The 6,000-nt window shown below is 50.3% G+C and overlaps 1 long non-coding RNA gene across 1 annotated transcript in view; it reads right to left on the bottom strand.

Annotated features, from left to right (window-relative positions):
* Positions 1 to 1,929: 1,929 nt before the first annotated feature.
* The window catches only part of LOC144378156 (uncharacterized), a 22,098-nt gene continuing 18,027 nt past the window's right edge, over positions 1,930 to 6,000 (bottom strand). The window contains exons 2-3 of the long non-coding RNA XR_013439769.1: positions 2,389 to 2,533; positions 1,930 to 2,250 (exon numbers count right to left, since the gene is read on the bottom strand). This is a non-coding gene — a long non-coding RNA (uncharacterized LOC144378156). The remainder of the gene's footprint in view (positions 2,251 to 2,388; positions 2,534 to 6,000) is intronic.

Genomic DNA, 6,000 nt, shown 5'->3' with positions numbered 1-6,000 from the left:
AAAAGCCCAAGTTCTGCTTGCTGCGATGATGACTTGCCGTAATGTTTTCCTTGGGGTGCCAGGTGGGGAGAGGGAGCACAGTATTCTTCTTGATGGTTATATCTAAAATATTTCATATGTGAAATTTTCATGTGGCCAATTTTGCTAACCTTTTTCTTCTCTTGGTGTCTTGGTGTGAAGGTCATTTCTATGACTAAACTTTAAAAATTCCTGGTGTATTTTTACTGAACTTTGGGCCTTAACTCTAGGCTATCTTTGTACTTATTTGAAACAAGGACACCTGTCCTCACCATCACCCACTGATCCTTCTGCCTCTCTCCACTAATGGGACACGGTACCTCTATTTACCAAACTACCGTACGGATGAGATGGAACATTGAATGACTTGTTCTATTCCATTAAATTTTCTGGTTATCCTTGCACCGATACCAGGTCATTGATTTTTAGAAATGAGTATCATTACCAAAAGGACATATGTTTATAGTAAATAAGGTTAAACAGTACAAACAGAGTCTGATTTCCCACTGTTCCTACTCCCACTTCCCTGAGATAAAGCTCTGAGTTAGGGTTTGCCGCAGGATTAGGGAACAAGAGCCCAGATGGGTGCCAGTGTTTGATCTGGAGCAGTGCCCAGCCTAGGGACCAGCAATGGAAGGTCCAGTCTATGGGGTCCTGGCAGTTTGGGGTTTGTTGGAAATGGTGCATCGCTAGGGCTGGCAAGAAGAGGAGCTATAATTCTTATTACTTTTCAGATAAGGTCCTGAGCAGCTGGTTATCTCATCCAAAATCACAGTGCTGGAGGGTAGGCGAATTCCTTCAAGTTCAAGGGGCGTAGTTGGGCATGTGAGATTTCTCTTAAAATAGATTCCCTCCTCCCTCTCTGGCTGGCCTTTGAAATGCTATACCACGTTTGATTGCCTCTGTCTCCCCCACTAGACCAGAAACTTCCAGAGAGCAGACGCCAAATCTGCTTTGTTCACTGTTCTGCAACAGAGCACATAGTAGGTGCTCAATGGATACTTGTAGGTTGACAGGAAGATCCTCAACCTACTGTCTGGTGCCTGGGCAAGGCGCAGACTTGCTCATAATGACATGCCAGAGGGCTTCCACCTTGGACAGGCAAGTCTCCCAGTGGCTCCAAGGGTGTTTGGAAGTCCAGTGGCTGGCACGTGTTGCTGCACATTCAGGTTTATTTCTGCAGGCATCTGGGTAGGTGCAGGGATCCTGCGCCTCCTTGAAAGCAGGAGCCTGTGAGCTCTTCTATCTAAATGTTGACAAGAAGCTGCTTTCCACAACCAGCCAGACCAGGAGGTGGAGAGGAACCCTCTGTGCACTGGGACTGCTGGGGTGCAGCTTATGTGCCAGCTTGTTTGACTCCTGGTCTGCTGCCTGGGCAGTGCAGGCCCCTGGGCCTTCCCTTCACCTTCCATTCCCCAGGGAATGCCTCAAAGATTCTCTGCCAGCTAATAAGAGGCAAGTTCTAGGTTCTTCTTGGGTATTTTCTGTTACTAGAATAATAAACTTGCACATTCTGGTGTTCTACCCCAGCAGAAGATTGCTGTTTTAGATTTTTTGAATGATCTAAATCCCACAGGATGAACTCTTCTGCAGATGTTAAGAAATGAGATGTCGCTGGGGTGGGAGTGGAGAAGGTCAAGGGTACCAAGTTTCAGCCGGGCAGGCGTGTGCATTCTGGGTCTGCAGCTTGGGGAGATGACTGTGGCCAACACCAACCACGGGGTGTTTGGACATTGCCCTGATAGATCCTGAACGTTCTCGCCACAGAAGAATCATAAGCACGTGAGGTCATAGACCTTCTCAGTCGCTCGAGCAGGTGTGCACGCACAGCAAACTTCTGGAGCACACTGTGACAGACGCAATTTTTATTTGTCAATTATACCTTGATAAAGCTCTGGGGTGGGTGGGTGGGTGGGAGGCTAATAAAAGAGAAAGAGAGATCGATCGATCCATCTGGGGACAGATAACAATGCAGAGGAATGGCAAAGAATGTTGCTAGATGGTAGTTTTATGTAAAAAGGCAAAGAATAAAATGTTCTTCTAAAAGCTGTTTGTGGAGGATCATAGTGTACAAAAAAAGACTCCAAGGATGCCTACGACCTTCTTTACTGTGGTTACGTCTGGGAAGAAGATAGATGGTTCCCTCTGCTTATCCCAGGAAGGTGTCTGAGAGCAAGGAGCTGTGCTGTGACCCCAGGGAGGGTATCCTTGGCCTCAGCAGCATGTTAACCTCTGGGGGGGGGGCGGGGGGGGAGAGAGAGAGAGAGAGAGAGAAGTGTTATCAGTTGCACAGTCATGAATCGGTTGTAATTTAAGAGTATCTTAGAACCAAAATATATGTACACATCACTGGGTAATTTTAAAAAGTACCTGGCATTAAAACCAAAGTCCAACTGAAGGTCGCAAAGGGGGAAAGATGCAGGTCCCCACCCATCCTCCTACCCGCCTCCTTCCAGGCAGCCGCCATAAACAGTGGTTCCCCAGCCTGTCACGGCTCCTCTGTGCGTGGATGTTGCTGTAAATAGAAAGTGTTCATGAGTTCTCAGCAGTACACCTGGATGGTTTTGCACGGGGTGAGGCCGCAGGAGGAGAAAGAAATCAAACCACTTCTCCACCAAAAAGAAGAGAGAGAAGAAAAAAGGAGGGAAGAAGAGGGTAACCGACAAAAAGAAGATGTCGACTGATCTGACCCAGGATCAGTCAGTCCTTTCTAGGCCGGGTGCACAGAGGCCCCACCGCCACCAGCTTTTTAAATAATGATGATGCTAATGGGCCGGGCGTGGCTGTGCTGCTGTTGTCTCAGCTACTGGGAAGGCTGAGGCAGGAGGATCTCAAGTTCAAGATCTACTTAGTGAGGCCCTGTCTCAAAATAAAATATCAAAGAGTTGGGGATGTGGCTCAGTGGTAGAGCACCCCTGGGTTCCATCCCCAGAATCCCCGCCCCATACACTGATCTAATAGAAGAAGCTGGTGGCCATTACAAGCCTTGGTCCTGCTCAACTCTGGCTGAGCTACCTCCTGTGCCTCTTGAAAACCAGGCTCTTATTTCTATTATTATTATTATTATTATTGAATGTTTAAGTGCATCTGAAAGTGGAGAGGACTGTACACTGCCCCCTCCCCCCTGGACCCTCATGAGTGTCATCACCACTCCTAGCCCTTATGGTTTATCCCTCCAGTTCTCCCCACCCAGGGTCTCAGAACACACCCAGCCTCACCTAGAAACACCCTCCCTGTGTACCTTTAACATGCAAACACTTTTTTTGCTCGCCTGTTATTCTAACTACCTTGTCCCAGCGTGGTTATCACTCCCAACAGAACTAGTAATAATCTCTTCCATGTAAGAACCACTCCCTCATCACCGTGGAATTGTGAAATCAGGCCAGCCCCAGACCTGAAAAGCTTTGAAAAACTGGCGAATGCTGCACATATTTAAACCAATGCCTTCAGGGCTGGGTACCAATTCAGATCCCCGAGTGGGTTCCCCCAGACCACCTGTGAGCTCAGAAGAAACAGAAATCCCAGCCTCACCCCCAGACCCAGGAGGACTGCACCACCCGCTTATAAGAACCTCGGGCCATTGGAGTTTGAGGCTGCTGTCTACCCGTAGAATGCAGTGGCCCCTGAGACTGAATCTTCCTGCCCAGCCTACTTTCTTGAGTTCTTTCTTCCACTGATAATGAGGGCCCATCTCACAGTGGGTATCATCCAGGACCTTAGGGACAGATGGGGCCCATGGTTCCCAAGTCCCATTCCAGTGGAAGAGACAGATGGTAAATGAATAAACTTCTAAATATACAAAGTAACTGAAAGTCGGGGCTGCCCACATATAAGCCAAGCGACGCTTTCCCAGAAGCCTGTATAAATCACGCCAGCTCTGACCCAGCTCCCGCCTCCCCTTACTCTCCTTTCTGTGGCCTCCTGCCCAGGGCTTGGACCCTGCTCCTCTCTGCCCCTGTGTTCAGGCTTTGCGCCCTGGCCAGGGTGTGAGCACGGGAACAGGCTAACAGGTCCAGAGCTCAGAGTGCACCGTGGAGACTTGTTGATGCAAGCTACTCTAGTTTCTCAAAGTACCCAGCAATGATCAATATGTGAACCAGCTACCTCCTCCAAGGATTCCTATCAGCACTGATAACCAACAACTCTGTAACTGGAGATAAATTGGACCCCACCCTGGGTGCTGGAGCCTGGAACTGCCACACCCCCGCCCAGAGCAGAAGCAGCTCTAGGCCAGGGCTTCAGGTGAGCCATTCAGGGACTCTATGCCCTTGTGGCCATCCTCTGGGTCACCTGTCTGGAATTTTATTTTTCTCGCCTGAGGCTTTGTGTCAGGGAGCTGGCTAGTTACCATCCCCTCCAGACCTGCGAGTGACCTGGTCCTACTCCATTAGCATAAAGATCTTAGGTCTTCAGAGTGATTCTGTGATTCTGTTCCTAGCTAAGGCCAGAGCTGGGGGAGGTGGAGAAAATCAAATAGACCCTAAAGCTCTTCTGGAGGATGCAGCCAAGAGGAGGTGACCAGAACGCAGCAGCACAGGTGCACACCCCTGGTTGTAGTGCTGCCACAGACTGCTGAGCTGATAGCAGGACGGGGTCCAGCACAGACCACTAACGAGGGACCCAAGTTGACACTCCAGATGGGAGGGTTTTAAACTGAATGCTGTGGGGGCAATCCACTGAGGTCTGTCTATCTGGAAACAGAAACACAGGCTTCCCCTCAGACCCCAAGCACATTCTGCAGTTCCACAAGAGTTCTAGACCCAAACCTAAAAGGGAAACGAGACAGACAGTCCAGTGGAAACGTGGGCAAGGCGCATGGTCAGGTGGTTGGCTGAAGAAGAGATACACGTGGTTGAGAAATACAGGAAAGGCTGTCTCCATGACCAGGTGCAGAGGCGCACACCTGCAGTCCCAGTGACTCAGGAGGCTGAGGCAGGAAGATCACAGGTTTGAGGCCAGCCTGGGCAACTTTTGGAGACCCTCAGCAAGTTAGCAAGACTGTGTCTGGAAATTTAAAAAAGGACTGGGGGTGAAGCTCAGTGGTAAAGCACGGGTGGGTTCAATCCCTAGGACCAAAAAAAAAAAAAAAACCATCCACCACAGGTGCTCCCCTTGGACTTATCTCCACTGACAGACTAAGCAGCTGCTAAGGAAGACCGGCGGCTATTGTAAAGCAGAAGAATGGCCAGGAAGGCTGTGGAGGTCAGACAGCAAAGACCCCTTCATAAAAACAGCGAACAGACAAGGGAGTCAGAGTACCCAGGCATGGTTACTTGGAAGGAGAATCCAAGGGGCTCCTATTTGTTCTGTTGCACCCACTCAAGCCCTGGGTGTAGGTGACCGTGGGGGAGCCTCCCTCCTCTACCCTGCTGGGGGTGTCTGGTGGAATTGGCTGGAGCTACAGACTCTTTTTAACACAGCTTAACCTCCTGGAGAATGTACCTGTGTGATTCCGCAAGTCCTGTGGATTCTGTGGGGAAATGGATCCAGGAAATCTCCCAGCAGAGAGTTCCCCAGGTCCTGAACAGCCTGCAGGTGGGTTTTGCTTGGGCCACAGGCTATATTAAAAGGTGTCTCAACCAAGAAGGGTAATAGTTGAGTCCTAAGGCAATTGGCTTAGCACCTGGTTGGAGATGGTCACACTTGAGCTACCTGCCTGGCCCTGAGGGGCCAGGCTATAAACCTGTTTGCCTGAGGTCCCTCAGGTGTGCGGTGGGGCATTATCCACAGAGAGCCCCCCCACTCCCAGACACGTGGGCCTTTGTGGTTATCAGTCCCCCAACCCGCCCGCCCCTGCACTAAGCTCTGGGAGAGCTGGGCGGTGTGGCTTCTTCCCCCACAGCTCCCCAGTCAGACCTGAAGGCAGGAGGCGCTCAGAGTGTATCTGCTGCCTGCAGGAGGAACTGTCTCTCCCACCATCACCTGCCCGCAAGCCTGAGGAAAGCATCTTATTTACCAAGGGGGGACGCTCTGTGAAGCCCT

This window comes from Ictidomys tridecemlineatus, chromosome 5 (assembly GCF_052094955.1).
Source record: "Ictidomys tridecemlineatus isolate mIctTri1 chromosome 5, mIctTri1.hap1, whole genome shotgun sequence".
Lineage (NCBI taxonomy): Eukaryota > Metazoa > Chordata > Mammalia > Rodentia > Sciuridae > Ictidomys > Ictidomys tridecemlineatus.
Note: the sequence above shows the minus strand (reverse complement) of the source record. Positions and strands in the feature narration are given on the sequence as shown.